Source organism: Phyllobates terribilis, unplaced genomic scaffold (genome assembly GCF_046119375.1).
Source record: "Phyllobates terribilis strain yellow unplaced genomic scaffold, ASM4611937v1 Scaffold_1__5_contigs__length_1240528914, whole genome shotgun sequence".
In the NCBI taxonomy this organism is placed as follows: Eukaryota; Metazoa; Chordata; class Amphibia; order Anura; family Dendrobatidae; genus Phyllobates; species Phyllobates terribilis.
The window spans coordinates 282,157,611-282,175,512 of NW_027362761.1; positions in this window are offsets into that span (position 1 = coordinate 282,157,611).

The window sequence follows — 17,902 nt, forward strand, 5'->3', positions numbered from 1 at the left end:
CAATATAATTTTTTTCTGCATCAAGCTCTGAAAAAATATTTCGGCTTCTAGCAGTGTGTGGGACTTGTTCTATTAGTCCATCTATACTGACCTCCATCAGGTTGCAAATTCAATCTAATTTTTTTCTGCATCTAGCTCTGAAAAAATATTTCGGCTTCTAGCAGTATGTGGGACTTGTTCTATTAGTCCATCTATACTGACCTCCATCAGGTTGCAAATTCAATATAATATTTTTCTGCATCTTGCTCTGAAAAAATATTTAGGCTTCTAGCAGTGTGTGGGACTTGTTCTATTAGTCCTTCTATACTGACCTCCATCAGGTTGCAAATTCAATATAATTTTTTTCTGCATCTAGCTTTGAAAAAATATTTCAGCTTGTAGCGGTGTGTGGGACTTGTTCTATTAGTCCATCTATACTGACCTCCATCAGGTTGCAAATTCAATCTAATTTTTTTCTGCATCTAGCTCTGAAAAAATATTTCGGCTTCTAGCAGTGTGTGGGACTTGTTCCATTAGTCCATCTATACTAACCTCCATCAGGTTGTAAATTCAATATAATATTTTTCTGCATCTAGCTCTGAAAAAATATTTAGGCTTCTAGCAGTGTGTGGGACTTGTTCTATTAGTCCATCAATACTGACCTCCATCAGGTTGCAAATTCAATCTAATTTTTTTCTGCATCTAGCTCTGAAAAAATATTTCAGCTTGTAGCAGTGTGTGGGACTTCTTCTATTAGTCCATCTATATTGACCTCCATCAGGTTGCAAATTCAATCTAATTTTTTTCTGCATCTATCTCTGAAAAAATATTTCGGCTTCTAGCAGTGTGTGGGACTTGTTCTATTAATCCATCTATACTGACCTCCATCAGGTTGCAAATTCAATATAATTTTTTTCTGCATCTAGCTCTGAAAAAATATTTCAGCTTGTAGCGGTGTGTGGGACTTGTTCTAATAGTCCATCTATACTGACCTCCATCAGGTTGCAAATTCAATCTAATTTTTTTCTGCATCTAGCTCTGAAAAAATATTTCGGCTTCTAGCAGTGTGTGGGACTTGTTCTATTAGTCCATCTATACTGACCTCCATCAGGTTGCAAATTCAATATAATATTTTTCTGCATCTTGCTCTGAAAAAATATTTAGGCTTCTAGCAGTGTGTGGGACTTGTTCTATTAGTCCTTCTATACTGACCTCCATCAGGTTGCAAATTCAATATAATTTTTTTTTGCATCTAGCTCTGAAAAAATATTTCAGCTTGTAGCAGTGTGTGGGACTTGTTCTATTAGTCCATCTATACTGACCTCCATCAGGTTGCAAATTCAATCTAATTTTTTTCTGCATCTAGCTCTGAAAAAATATTTCGGCTTCTTGCAGTGTGTGGGACTTGTTCTATTAGTCCATCTATACTGACCTCCATCAGGTTGCAAATTCAATATAATTTTTTTCCTGTATCTAGCTCCGAAAAAATATTTCAGCTTGTAGCAGTGTGTGGGACTTGTTTTATTAGTCCATGTATACTGACCTCCATCAGGTTGCAAATTCAATCTAATTTTTTTATGCATCTAGCTCTGAAAAAATATTTAAGATTCTTGCAGTGTGTGGGACTTGTTCTATTAGTCCATCTATACTGACCTCCATCAGGTTGCAATTTCAATCTAATTTTTTTCTGCATCTAGCTCTGAAAAAATATTTCAGCTTTAGCAGTGTGTGGGACTTGTTCTATTAGTCCATCTATACTGACCTCCATCAGGTTGCAAATTCAATCTAATTTTTTTCTTCATCTAGCTCTGAAAAAATATTTCAGCTTGTAGCAGTGTGTGGGACTTGTTCTATTAGTCCGTCTATACTGACCTCCATCAGGTTGCAAATTCAATATAATTTTTTTCTGCATCAAGCTCTGAAAAAATATTTCGGCTTCTAGCAGTGTGTGGGACTTGTTCTATTAGTCCATCTATACTAACCTCCATCAGGTTGCAAATTCAATCAAATTTTTTTCTGCATCTAGCTCTGAAAAAATATTTCATCTTGTAGCAGTGTGTGGGACTTGTTCTATTAGTCCATCTATACTGACCTCCATCAGGTTGCAAATTCAATATAATTTTTTTCTGCATCTAGCTCTGAAAAAATATTTAGGCTTCTAGCAGTGTGTGGGACTTGTTCTATTAGTCCATCTATACTGACCTCCATCAGGTTGCAAATTCAATATAATTTTTTTTTGCATCTAGCTCTGAAAAAATATTTCAGCTTGTAGCAGTGTGTGGGACTTGTTCTATTAGTCCATCTATACTGACCTCCATCAAGTTGCAAATTCAATCTAATTTTTTTCTGCATCTAGCTCTGAAAAAATATTTCAGCTTGTAGCAGTGTGTGGGACTTGTTCTATTAGTCCATCAATACTGACGTCCATCAGGTTGCAAATTCAATCTAATTTTTTTCTGCATCTAGCTCTGAAAAAATATTTCAGCTTGTAGCAGTGTGTGGGACTTGTTCTATTAGTCCATCTATATTGACCTCCATCAGGTTGCAAATTCAATATAATTTTTTTCTGCATCTAGCTCTGAAAAATATTTCAGCTTGTAGCAGTGTGTGGGACTTGTTCTATTAGTCCATCTATACTGACCTCCATCAGGTTGCAAATTCAATCTAATTTTTTTCTTCATCTAGCTCTGAAAAAATATTTCAGCTTGTAGGAGTGTGTGGGACTTGTTCTATTAGTCCATCTATACTGACCTCCATCAGGTTGCAAATTCAATATAATTTGTTTCTGCATCTAGCTCTGAAAAAATATTTCAGCTTGTAGCGGTGTGTGGGACTTGTTCTATTAGTCCATATATACTGACCTCCATCAGGTTGCAAATTCAATCTAATTTTTTTCTGCATCTAGCTCTGAAAAAATATTTCGGCTTCTAGCAGTGTGTGGGACTTGTTCTATTAGTCCATCTATACTAACCTCCATCAGTTTGCAAATTCAATATAATATTTTTCTGCATCTTGCTCTGAAAAAATATTTAGGCTTCTAGCAGTGTGTGGGACTTGTTCTATTAGTCCATCTATACTGACTTCCATCAGGTTGCAAATTCAATATAATTTTTTTTTGCATCTAGCTCTGAAAAATTATTTCAGCTTGTAGCAGTGTGTGGGACTTGTTCTATTAGTCCATCTATACTGACCTCCATCAGGTTGCAAATTCAATCTAATTTTTTTCTGCATCTAGCTCTGAAAAAATATTTCGGCTTCTAGCATTGTGTGGGACTTGTTCTATTAGTCCATCTATACTAACCTCCATCAGTTTGCAAATTCAATATAATATTTTTCTGCATCTTGCTCTGAAAAAATATTTAGGCTTCTAGCAGTGTGTGGGACTTGTTCTATTAGTCCATCTATACTGACCTCCATCAGGTTGCAAATTCAATATAATTTTTTTTTGCATCTAGCTCTGAAAAAATATTTCAGCTTGTAGCAGTGTGTGAGACTTGTTCTATTAGTCCATCTATACTGACCTCCATCAAGTTGCAAATTCAATCTAATTTTTTTCTGCATCTAGCTCTGAAAAAATATTTCAGCTTGTAGCAGTGTGTGGGACTTGTTCTATTAGTCCATCTATACTGACCTCCATCAGGTTGCAAATTCAATCTAATTTTTTTCTGCATCTAGCTCTGAAAAAATATTTCAGCTTGTAGCAGTGTGTGGGACTTGTTCTATTAGTCCATCTATACTGACATCCATCAGGTTGCAAATTCAATATAATTTTTTTCTGCATCTAGCTCTGAAAAAATATTTCAGCTTGTAGCAGTGTGTGGGACTTGTTCTATTAGTCCATCTATACTGACCTCCATCAGGTTGCAAATTCAATATAATTTTTTTCTGCATATAGCTCTGAAAAAATATTTCGGCTTCTTGCAGTGTGTGGGACTTGTTCTATTAGTCCATCTATACTGACCTCCATCAGGTTGCAAATTCAATATAATTTTTTTCTGCATCTAGCTCTGAAAAAATATTTCAGCTTGTAGCAGTGTGTGGGACTTGTTCTATTAGTCCATCTATACTGACATCCATCAGGTTGCAAATTCAATATAATTTTTTGCTGCATCTAGCTCTGAAAAAATATTTCAGCTTGTAGCAGTGTGTGGGACTTGTTCTATTAGTCCATATATACTGACCTCCATCAGGTTGCAAATTCAATCTAATTTTTTTCTGCATCTAGCTCTGAAAAAATATTTCGGCTTCTAGCAGTGTGTGGGACTTGTTCTATTAGTCCATCTATACTAACCTCCATCAGTTTGCAAATTCAATATAATATTTTTCTGCATCTTGCTCTGAAAAAATATTTAGGCTTCTAGCAGTGTGTGGGACTTGTTCTATTAGTCCATCTATACTGACTTCCATCAGGTTGCAAATTCAATATAATTTTTTTTTTGCATCAAGCTCTGAAAAATTATTTCAGCTTGTAGCAGTGTGTGGGACTTGTTCTATTAGTCCATCTATACTGACCTCCATCAGGTTGCAAATTCAATCTAATTTTTTTCTGCATCTAGCTCTGAAAAAATATTTCGGCTTCTAGCAGTGTGTGGGACTTGTTCTATTAGTCCATCTATACTAACCTCCATCAGTTTGCAAATTCAATATAATATTTTTCTGCATCTTGCTCTGAAAAAATATTTAGGCTTCTAGCAGTGTGTGGGACTTGTTCTATTAGTCCATCTATACTGACCTCCATCAGGTTGCAAATTCAATATAATTTTTTTTTGCATCTAGCTCTGAAAAAATATTTCAGCTTGTAGCAGTGTGTGAGACTTGTTCTATTAGTCCATCTATACTGACCTCCATCAAGTTGCAAATTCAATCTAATTTTTTTCTGCATCTAGCTCTGAAAAAATATTTCAGCTTGTAGCAGTGTGTGGGACTTGTTCTATTAGTCCATCTATACTGACCTCCATCAGGTTGCAAATTCAATCTAATTTTTTTCTGCATCTAGCTCTGAAAAAATATTTCAGCTTGTAGCAGTGTGTGGGACTTGTTCTATTAGTCCATCTATACTGACATCCATCAGGTTGCAAATTCAATATAATTTTTTTCTGCATCTAGCTCTGAAAAAATATTTCAGCTTGTAGCAGTGTGTGGGACTTGTTCTATTAGTCCATCTATACTGACCTCCATCAGGTTGCAAATTCAATATAATTTTTTTCTGCATCTAGCTCTGAAAAAATATTTCGGCTTCTTGCAGTGTGTGGGACTTGTTCTATTAGTCCATCTATACTGACCTCCATCAGGTTGCAAATTCAATATAATTTTTTTCTGCATCTAGCTCTGAAAAAATATTTCAGCTTGTAGCGGTGTGTGGGACTTGTTCTATTAGTCCATCTATACTGACCTCCATCAGGTTGCAAATTCAATCTAATTTTTTTCTGCATCTAGCTCTGAAAAAATATTTCGGCTTCTAGCAGTGTGTGGGACTTGTTCTATTAGTCCATCTATACTAACCTCCATCAGTTTGCAAATTCAATATAATATTTTTCTGCATCTTTCTCTGAAAAAATATTTAGGCTTCTAGCAGTGTGTGGGACTTGTTCTATTAGTCCATCTATACTGACCTCCATCAGATTGCAAATTCAATATAATTTTTTTTTGCATCTAGCTCTGAAAAAATATTTCAGCTTGTAGCAGTGTGTGGGACTTGTTCTATTAGTCCATCTATACTGACCTCCATCAGGTTGCAAATTCAATCTAATTTTTTTCTGCATCTAGCTCTGAAAAAATATTTCAGCTTGTAGCAGTGTGTGGGACTTGTTCTATTAGTCCATCTATACTGACCTCCAGGTTGCAAATTCAATCTAATTTTTTTCTGCATCTAGCTCTGAAAAAATATTTCAGCTTGTAGCAGTGTGTGGGACTTGTTCTATTAGTCCATCTATACTGACCTCCATCAGGTTGCAAATTCAATATAATTTTTTTCTGCATCTAGCTCTGAAAAAATATTTCGGCTTCTTGCAGTGTGTGGGACTTGTTCTATTAGTCCATCTATACTGACCTCCATCAGGTTGCAAATTCAATATAATTTTTTTCTGCATCTAGCTCTGAAAAAATATTTCAGCTTGTAGCGGTGTGTGGGACTTGTTCTATTAGTCCATCTATACTGACCTCCATCAGGTTGCAAATTCAATCTAATTTTTTTCTGCATCTAGCTCTGAAAAAATATTTCGGCTTCTAGCAGTGTGTGGGCCTTGTTCTATTAGTCCATCTATACTGACTTCCATCAGGTTGCAAATTCAATCTAATTTTTTTCTGCATCTAGCTCTGAAAAAATATTTCAGCTTTAGCAGTGTGTGGGACTTGTTCTATTAGTCCATCTATACTGACCTCCATCAGGTTGCAAATTCAATCTAATTTTTTTCTTCATCTAGCTCTGAAAAAATATTTCAGCTTGTAGCAGTGTGTGGGACTTGTTCTATTAGTCCATCTATACTGACCTCCATCAGGTTGCAAATTCAATATAATTTTTTTCTGCATCTAGCTCTGAAAAAATATTTCGGCTTCTTGCAGTGTGTGGGACTTGTTTTATTAGTCCATCTATACTGACCTCCATCACGTTGCAAATTCAATCTATTTTTTTTCTGCATCTAGCTCTGAAAAAATATTTAAGCTTGTAGCAGTGTGTGGGACTTGTTCTATTAGTCCATCTATACTGACCTCCATCAGGTTGCAAATTCAATCTAATTTTTTTCTGCTTCTAGCTCTGAAAAAATATTTCAGCTTTAGCAGTGTGTGGGACTTGTTCTATTAGTCCCTCTATACTGACCTCCATCAGGTTGCAAATTCAATCTAATTTTTTTCTGCATCTAGCTCTGAAAAAATATTTCAGCTTTAGCAGTGTGTGGGACTTGTTCTATTAGTCCATCTATACTGACCTCCATCAGGTTGCAAATTCAATCTAATTTTTTTCTGCATCTAGCTCTGAAAAAATATTTCAGCTTTAGCAGTGTGTGGGACTTGTTCTATTAGTCCATCTATACTGACCTCCATCAGGTTGGAAATTCAATCTAATTTTTTTCTTCATCTAGCTCTGAAAAAATATTTCAGCTTGTAGCAGTGTGTGGGACTTGTTCTATTAGTCCGTCTATACTGACCTCCATCAGGTTGCAAATTCAATATAATTTTTTTCTGCATCAAGCTCTGAAAAAATATTTCGGCTTCTAGCAGTGTGTGGGACTTGTTCTATTAGTCCATCTATACTAACCTCCATCAGGTTGCAAATTCAATCAAATTTTTTTCTGCATCTAGCTCTGAAAAAATATTTCATCTTGTAGCAGTGTGTGGGACTTGTTCTATTAGTCCATCTATACTGACCTCCATCAGGTTGCAAATTCAATATAATTTTTTTCTGCATCTAGCTCTGAAAAAATATTTAGGCTTCTAGCAGTGTGTGGAACTTGTTCTATTAGTCCATCTATACTGACCTCCATCAGGTTGCAAATTCAATATAATTTTTTTTTGCATCTAGCTCTGAAAAAATATTTCAGCTTGTAGCAGTGTGTGGGACTTGTTCTATTAGTCCATCTATACTGACCTCCATCAAGTTGCAAATTCAATCAAATTTTTTTCTGCATCTAGCTCTGAAAAAATATTTCAGCTTGTAGCAGTGTGTGGGACTTGTTCTATTAGTCCATCAATACTGACCTCCATCAGGTTGCAAATTCAATCTAATTTTTTTCTGCATCTAGCTCTGAAAAAATATTTCAGCTTGTAGCAGTGTGTGGGACTTGTTCTATTAGTCCATCTATATTGACCTCCATCAGGTTGCAAATTCAATATAATTTTTTTCTGCATCTAGCTCTGAAAAAATATTTCAGCTTGTAGCAGTGTGTGGGACTTGTTCTTTTAGTCCATCTATACTGACCTCCATCAAGTTGCAAATTCAATCTAATTTTTTTCTTCATCTAGCTCTGAAAAAATATTTCAGCTTGTAGGAGTGTGTGGGACTTGTTCTATTAGTCCATCTATACTGACCTCCATCAGGTTGCAAATTCAATCTAATTTTTTTCTGCATCTAGCTCTGAAAAAATATTTCAGCTTGTAGCGGTGTGTGGGACTTGTTCTATTAGTCCATCTATACTGACCTCCATCAGGTTGCAAATTCAATCTAATTTTTTTCTGCATCTAGCTCTGAAAAAATATTTCGGCTTCTAGCAGTGTGTGGGACTTGTTCTATTAGTCCATCTATACTAACCTCCATCAGTTTGCAAATTCAGTATAATATTTTTCTGCATCTTGCTCTGAAAAAATATTTAGGCTTCTAGCAGTGTGTGGGACTTGTTCTATTAGTCCATCTATACTGACCTCCATCAGGTTGCAAATACAACATAATTTTTTTTTGCATCTAGCTCTGAAAAATTATTTCAGCTTGTAGCAGTGTGTGTGACTTGTTCTATTAGTCCATCTATACTGACCTCCATCAAGTTGCAAATTCAATCTAATTTTTTTCTGCATCTAGCTCTGAAAAAATATTTCAGCTTGTAGCAGTGTGTGGGACTTGTTCTATTAGTCCATCTATACTGACCTCCATCAGGTTGCAAATTCAATCTAATTTTTTTCTGCATCTAGCTCTGAAAAAATATTTCAGCTTTAGCAGTGTGTGGGACTTGTTCTATTAGTCCATCTATACTGACCTCCATCAGGTTGCAAATTCAATCTAATTTTTTTCTGCATCTAGCTCTGAAAAAATATTTCAGCTTGTAGCAGTGTGTGGGACTTGTTCTATTAGTCCATCTATACTGACCTCCATCAGGTTGCAAATTCAATATAATTTTTTTCTGCATCTAGCTCTGAAAAAATATTTCAGCTTGTAGCAGTGTGTGGGACTTGTTCTATTAGTCCATCTATACTGACCTCCATCAGGTTGCAAATTCAATATAATTTTTTTCTGCATCTAGCTCTGAAAAAATATTTCGGCTTCTTGCAGTGTGTGGGACTTGTTCTATTAGTCCATCTATACTGACCTCCATCAGGTTGCAAATTCAATATAATTTTTTTCTGCATCTAGCTCTGAAAAAATATTTCAGCTTGTAGCGGTGTGTGGGACTTGTTCTATTAGTCCATCTATACTGACCTCCATCAGGATGCAAATTCAATCTAATTTTTTTCTGCATCTAGCTCTGAAAAAATATTTCGGCTTCTAGCAGTGTGTGGGACTTGTTCTATTAGTCCATCTATACTAACCTCCATCAGGTTGCAAATTCAATATAATATTTTTCTGCATGTTGCTCTGAAAAAATATTTAGGCTTCTAGCAGTGTGTGGGACTTGTTCTATTAGTCCATCTATACTGACCTCCATCAGGTTGCAAATTCAATCTAATTTTTTTCTTCATCTAGCTCTGAAAAAATATTTCAGCTTGTAGCAGTGTGTGGGACTTGTTCTATTAGTCCATCTATACTGACCTCCATCAGGTTGCAAATTCAATATAATTTTTTTCTGCATCAAGCTCTGAAAAAATATTTTGGCTTCTAGCAGTGTGTGGGACTTGTTCTATTAGTCCATCTATACTAACCTCCATCAGTTTGCAAATTCAGTATAATATTTTTCTGCATCTTGCTCTGAAAAAATATTTAGGCTTCTAGCAGTGTGTGGGACTTGTTCTATTAGTCCATCTATACTGACCTCCATCAGGTTGCAAATTCAACATAATTTTTTTTTGCATCTAGCTCTGAAAAATTATTTCAGCTTGTAGCAGTGTGTGGGACTTGTTCTATTAGTCCATCTATACTGACCTCCATCAAGTTGCAAATTCAATCTAATTTTTTTCTGCATCTAGCTCTGAAAAAATATTTCAGCTTGTAGCAGTGTGTGGGACTTGTTCTATTAGTCCATCTATACTGACCTCCATCAGGTTGCAAATTCAATCTAATTTTTTTCTGCATCTAGCTCTGAAAAAATATTTCAGCTTTAGCAGTGTGTGGGACTTGTTCTATTAGTCCATCTATACTGACCTCCATCAGGTTGCAAATTCAATCTAATTTTTTTCTGCATCTAGCTCTGAAAAAATATTTCAGCTTGTAGCAGTGTGTGGGACTTGTTCTATTAGTCCATCTATACTGACCTCCATCAGGTTGCAAATTCAATATATTTTTTTTCTGCATCTAGCTCTGAAAAAATATTTCAGCTTGTAGCAGTGTGTGGGACTTGTTCTAGTAGTCCATCTATACTGACCTCCATCAGGTTGCAAATTCAATATAATTTTTTTCTGCATCTAGCTCTGAAAAAATATTTCGGCTTCTTGCAGTGTGTGGGACTTGTTCTATTAGTCCATCTATACTGACCTCCATCAGGTTGCAAATTAAATATAATTTTTTTCTGCATCTAGCTCTGAAAAAATATTTCAGCTTGTAGCGGTGTGTGGGACTTGTCCTATTAGTCCATCTATACTGACCTCCATCAGGTTGCAAATTCAATATAATTTTTTTTTGCATCTAGCTCTGAAAAAATATTTCAGCTTGTAGCAGTGTGTGGGACTTGTTCTATTAGTCCATCTATACTGACCTCCATCAAGTTGCAAATTCAATCTAATTTTTTTCTGCATCTAGCTCTGAAAAAATATTTCAGCTTGTAGCAGTGTGTGGGACTTGTTCTATTAGTCCATCAATACTGACCTCCATCAGGTTGCAAATTCAATCTAATTTTTTTCTGCATCTAGCTCTGAAAAAATATTTCAGCTTGTAGCAGTGTGTGGGACTTGTTCTATTAGTCCATCTATATTGACCTCCATCAGGTTGCAAATTCAATATAATTTTTTTCTGCATCTAGCTCTGAAAAAATATTTCAGCTTGTAGCAGTGTGTGGGACTTGTTCTATTAGTCCATCTATACTGACCTCCATCAGGTTGCAAATTCAATCTAATTTTTTTCTGCATCTAGCTCTGAAAAAATATTTAGGCTTCTAGCAGTGTGTGGGACTTGTTCTATTAGTCCATCTATACTGACCTCCATCAGGTTGCAAATTCAATATAATTTTTTTCTGCATCTAGCTTTGAAAAAATATTTCAGCTTGTAGTGGTGTGTGGGACTTGTTATATTAGTCCATCTATACTGACCTCCATCAGGTTGCAAATTCAATCTAATTTTTTTCTGCATCTAGCTCTGAAAAAATATTTCGGCTTCTAGCAGTGTGTGGGACTTGTTCCATTAGTCCATCTATACTAACCTCCATCAGGTTGTAAATTCAATATAATATTTTTCTGCATCTAGCTCTGAAAAAATATTTAGGCTTCTAGCAGTGTGTGGGACTTGTTCTATTAGTCCATCAATACTGACCTCCATCAGGTTGCAAATTCAATCTAATTTTTTTCTGCATCTAGCTCTGAAAAAATATTTCAGCTTGTAGCAGTGTGTGGGACTTGTTCTATTAGTCCATCTATATTGACCTCCATCAGGTTGCAAATTCAATCTAATTTTTTTCTGCATCTATCTCTGAAAAAATATTTCGGCTTCTAGCAGTGTGTGGGACTTGTTCTATTAGTCCATCTATACTGACCTCCATCAGGTTGCAAATTCAATATAATTTTTTTCTGCATCTAGCTCTGAAAAAATATTTCAGCTTGTAGCGGTGTGTGGGACTTGTTCTATTAGTCCATCTATACTGACCTCCATCAGGTTGCAAATTCAATCTAATTTTTTTCTGCATCTAGCTCTGAAAAAATATTTCGGCTTCTAGCAGTGTGTGGGACTTGTTCTATTAGTCCATCTATACTGACCTCCATCAGGTTGCAAATTCAATATAATATTTTTCTGCATCTTGCTCTGAAAAAATATTTAGGCTTCTAGCAGTGTGTGGGACTTGTTCTATTAGTTCTTCTATACTGACCTCCATCAGGTTGCAAATTCAATATAATTTTTTTCTGCATCTAGCTTTGAAAAAATATTTCAGCTTGTAGCGGTGTGTGGGACTTGTTCTATTAGTCCATCTATACTGACCTCCATCAGCTTGCAAATTCAATCTAATTTTTTTCTGCATCTAGCTCTGAAAAAATATTTCGGCTTCTAGCAGTGTGTGGGACTTGTTCCATTAGTCCATCTATACTAACCTCCATCAGGTTGTAAATTCAATATAATATTTTTCTGCATCTAGCTCTGAAAAAATATTTAGGCTTCTAGCAGTGTGTGGGACTTGTTCCATTAGTCCATCTATACTAACCTCCATCAGGTTGTAAATTCAATATAATTTTTTTCTGCATCTAGCTCTGAAAAAATATTTCAGCTTGTAGCAGTGTGTGGGACTTCTTCTATTAGTCCATCTATATTGACCTCCATCAGGTTGCAAATTCAATCTAATTTTTTTCTGCATCTATCTCTGAAAAAATATTTCGGCTTCTAGCAGTGTGTGGGACTTGTTCTATTAGTCCATCTATACTGACCTCCATCAGGTTGCAAATTCAATATAATTTTTTTCTGCATCTAGCTCTGAAAAAATATTTCAGCTTGTAGCGGTGTGTGGGACTTGTTCTATTAGTCCATCTATACTGACCTCCATCAGGTTGCAAATTCAATCTAATTTTTTTCTGCATCTAGCTCTGAAAAAATATTTCGGCTTCTAGCAGTGTGTGGGACTTGTTCTATTAGTCCATCTATACTGACCTCCATCAGGTTGCAAATTCAATATAATATTTTTCTGCATCTTGCTCTGAAAAAATATTTAGGCTTCTAGCAGTGTGTGGGACTTGTTCTATTAGTCCTTCTATACTGACCTCCATCAGGTTGCAAATTCAATATAATTTTTTTTTGCATCTAGCTCTGAAAAAATATTTCAGCTTGTAGCAGTGTGTGGGACTTGTTCTATTAGTCCATCTATACTGACCTCCATCAGGTTGCAAATTCAATCTAATTTTTTTCTGCATCTAGCTCTGAAAAAATATTTCGGCTTCTTGCAGTGTGTGGGACTTGTTCTATTAGTCCATCTATACTGACCTCCATCAGGTTGCAAATTCAATATAATTTTTTTCCTGTATCTAGCTCCGAAAAAATATTTCAGCTTGTAGCAGTGTGTGGGACTTGTTTTATTAGTCCATGTATACTGACCTCCATCAGGTTGCAAATTCAATCTAATTTTTTTATGCATCTAGCTCTGAAAAAATATTTAAGATTCTTGCAGTGTGTGGGACTTGTTCTATTAGTCCATCTATACTGACCTCCATCAGGTTGCAAATTCAATCTAATTTTTTTCTGCATCTAGCTCTGAAAAAATATTTCAGCTTTAGCAGTGTGTGGGACTTGTTCTATTAGTCCATCTATACTGACCTCCATCAGGTTGCAAATTCAATCTAATTTTTTTCTTCATCTAGCTCTGAAAAAATATTTCAGCTTGTAGCAGTGTGTGGGACTTGTTCTATTAGTCCGTCTATACTGACCTCCATCAGGTTGCAAATTCAATATAATTTTTTTCTGCATCAAGCTCTGAAAAAATATTTCGGCTTCTAGCAGTGTGTGGGACTTGTTTTATTAGTCCATCTATACTAACCTCCATCAGGTTGCAATATCAATCAAATTTTTTTCTGCATCTAGCTCTGAATAAATATTTCATCTTGTAGCAGTGTGTGGGACTTGTTCTATTAGTCCATCTATACTGACCTCCATCAGGTTGCAAATTCAATATAATTTTTTTCTGCATCTAGCTCTGAAAAAATATTTAGGCTTCTAGCAGTGTGTGGGACTCGTTCTATTAGTCCATCTATACTGACCTCCATCAGGTTGCAAATTCAATATAATTTTTTTTTGCATCTAGCTCTGAAAAAATATTTCAGCTTGTAGCAGTGTGTGGGACTTGTTCTATTAGTCCATCTATACTGACCTCCATCAAGTTGCAAATTCAATCTAATTTTTTTCTGCATCTAGCTCTGAAAAAATATTTCAGCTTGTAGCAGTGTGTGGGACTTGTTCTATTAGTCCATCAATACTGACCTCCATCAGGTTGCAAATTCAATCTAATTTTTTTCTGCATCTAGCTCTGAAAAAATATTTCAGCTTGTAGCAGTGTGTGGGACTTGTTCTATTAGTCCATCTATATTGACCTCCATCAGGTTGCAAATTCAATATAATTTTTTTCTGCATCTAGCTCTGAAAAATATTTCAGCTTGTAGCAGTGTGTGGGACTTGTTCTATTAGTCCATCTATACTGACCTCCATCAGGTTGCAAATTCAATCTAATTTTTTTCTTCATCTAGCTCTGAAAAAATATTTCAGCTTGTAGGAGTGTGTGGGACTTGTTCTATTAGTCCATCTATACTGACCTCCATCAGGTTGCAAATTCAATATAATTTGTTTCTGCATCTAGCTCTGAAAAAATATTTCATCTTGTAGCGGTGTGTGGGACTTGTTCTATTAGTCCATATATACTGACCTCCATCAGGTTGCAAATTCAATCTAATTTTTTTCTGCATCTAGCTCTGAAAAAATATTTCGGCTTCTAGCAGTGTGTGGGACTTGTTCTATTAGTCCATCTATACTAACCTCCATCAGTTTGCAAATTCAATATAATATTTTTCTGCATCTTGCTCTGAAAAAATATTTAGGCTTCTAGCAGTGTATGGGACTTGTTCTATTAGTCCATCTATACTGACCTCCATCAGGTTGCAAATTCAATATAATTTTTTTTTGCATCTAGCTCTGAAAAAATATTTCAGCTTGTAGCAGTGTGTGAGACTTGTTCTATTAGTCCATCTATACTGACCTCCATCAAGTTGCAAATTCAATCTAATTTTTTTCTGCATCTAGCTCTGAAAAAATATTTCAGCTTGTAGCAGTGTGTGGGACTTGTTCTATTAGTCCATCTATACTGACCTCCATCAGGTTGCAAATTCAATCTAATTTTTTTCTGCATCTAGCTCTGAAAAAATATTTCAGCTTGTAGCAGTGTGTGTGACTTGTTCTATTAGTCCATCTATACTGACATCCATCAGGTTGCAAATTCAATATAATTTTTTTCTGCATCTAGCTCTGAAAAAATATTTCAGCTTGTAGCAGTGTGTGGGACTTGTTCTATTAGTCCATCTATACTGACCTCCATCAGGTTGCAAATTCAATATAATTTTTTTCTGCATCTAGCTCTGAAAAAATATTTCGGCTTCTTGCAGTGTGTGGGACTTGTTCTATTAGTCCATCTATACTGACCTCCATCAGGTTGCAAATTCAATATAATTTTTTTCTGCATCTAGCTCTGAAAAAATATTTCAGCTTGTAGCAGTGTGTGGGACTTGTTCTATTAGTCCATCTATACTGACATCCATCAGGTTGCAAATTCAATATAATTTTTTTCTGCATCTAGCTCTGAAAAAATATTTCAGCTTGTAGCAGTGTGTGGGACTTGTTCTATTAGTCCATATATACTGACCTCCATCAGGTTGCAAATTCAATCTAATTTTTTTCTGCGTCTAGCTCTGAAAAAATATTTCGGCTTCTAGCAGTGTGTGGGACTTGTTCTATTAGTCCATCTATACTAACCTCCATCAGTTTGCAAATTCAATATAATATTTTTCTGCATCTTGCTCTGAAAAAATATTTAGGCTTCTAGCAGTGTGTGGGACTTGTTCTATTAGTCCATCTATACTGACTTCCATCAGGTTGCAAATTCAATATAATTTTTTTTTGCATCTAGCTCTGAAAAATTATTTCAGCTTGTAGCAGTGTGTGGGACTTGTTCTATTAGTCCATCTATACTGACCTCCATCAGGTTGCAAATTCAATCTAATTTTTTTCTGCATCTAGCTCTGAAAAAATATTTCGGCTTCTAGCAGTGTGTGGGACTTGTTCTATTAGTCCATCTATACTAACCTCCATCAGTTTGCAAATTCAATATAATATTTTTCTGCATCTTGCTCTGAAAAAATATTTAGGCTTCTAGCAGTGTGTGGGACTTGTTCTATTAGTCCATCTATACTGACCTCCATCAGGTTGCAAATTCAATATAATTTTTTTTTGCATCTAGCTCTGAAAAAATATTTCAGCTTGTAGCAGTGTGTGAGACTTGTTCTATTAGTCCATCTATACTGACCTCCATCAAGTTGCAAATTCAATCTAATTTTTTTCTGCATCTAGCTCTGAAAAAATATTTCAGCTTGTAGCAGTGTGTGGGACTTGTTCTCTTAGTCCATCTATACTGACCTCCATCAGGTTGCAAATTCAATCTAATTTTTTTCTGCATCTAGCTCTGAAAAAATATTTCGGCTTCTTGCAGTGTGTGGGACTTGTTCTATTAGTCCATCTATACTGACATCCATCAGGTTGCAAATTCAATATAATTTTTTTCTGCATCTAGCTCTGAAAAAATATTTCAGCTTGTAGCAGTGTGTGGGACTTGTTCTATTAGTCCATCTATACTGACCTCCATCAGGTTGCAAATTCAATATAATTTTTTTCTGCATCTAGCTCTGAAAAAATATTTCAGCTTGTAGCGGTGTGTGGGACTTGTTCTATTAGTCCATCTATACTGACCTCCATCAGGTTGCAAATTCAATCTAATTTTTTTCTGCATCTAGCTCTGAAAAAATATTTCAGCTTCTAGCAGTGTGTGGGACTTGTTCTATTAGTCCATCTATACTGACCTCCATCAGGTTGCAAATTCAATCTAATTTTTTTCTGCATCTAGCTCTGAAAAAATATTTCAGCTTTAGCAGTGTGTGGGACTTGTTCTATTAGTCCATCTATAATGACCTCCATCAGGTTGCAAATTCAATCTAATTTTTTTCTGCATCTAGCTCTGAAAAAATATTTCAGCTTGTAGCAGTGTGTCGGACTTGTTCTATTAGTCCATCTATACTGACCTCCATCAGGTTGCAAATTCAATATAATTTTTTTCTGCATCTAGCTCTGAAAAAATATTTCGGCTTCTTGCAGTGTGTGGGACTTGTTCTATTAGTCCATCTATACTGACCTCCATCAGGTTGCAAATTCAATATAATTTTTTTCCTGTATCTAGCTCTGAAAAAATATTTCAGCTTGTAGCAGTGTGTGGGACTTGTTTTATTAGTCCATGTATACTGACCTCCATCAGGTTGCAAATTCAATCTAATTTTTTTATGCATCTAGCTCTGAAAAAATATTTAAGCTTCTTGCAGTGTGTGGGACTTGTTCTATTAGTCCATCTATACTGACCTCCATCAGGTTGCAAATTCAATCTAATTTTTTTCTGCATCTAGCTCTGAAAAAATATTTCAGCTTTATCAGTGTGTGGGACTTGTTCTATTAGTCCATCTATACTGACCTCCATCAGGTTGCAAATTCAATCTAATTTTTTTCTTCATCTAGCTCTGAAAAAATATTTCAGCTTGTAGCAGTGTGTGGGACTTGTTCTATTAGTCCGTCTATACTGACCTCCATCAGGTTGCAAATTCAAGATAATTTTTTTCTGCATCAAGCTCTGAAAAAATATTTCGGCTTCTAGCAGTGTGTGGGACTTGTTCTATTAGTCCATCTATACTAACCTCCATCGGGTTGCAAATTCAATCAAATTTTTTTCTGCATCTAGCTCTGAAAAAATATTTCATCTTGTAGCAGTGTGTGGGACTTGTTCTATTAGTCCATCTATACTGACCTCCATCAGGTTGCAAATTCAATATAATTTTTTTCTGCATCTAGCTCTGAAAAAATATTTAGGCTTCTAGCAGTGTGTGGGACTTGTTCTATTAGTCCATCTATACTGACCTCCATCAGGTTGCAAATTCAATATAATTTTTTTTTGCATCTAGCTCTGAAAAAATATTTCAGCTTGTAGCAGTGTGTGGGACTTGTTCTATTAGTCCATCTATACTGACCTCCATCAAGTTGCAAATTCAATCTAATTTTTTTCTGCATCTAGCTCTGAAAAAATATTTCAGCTTGTAGCAGTGTGTGGGACTTGTCTATTAGTCCATCTATACTGACCTC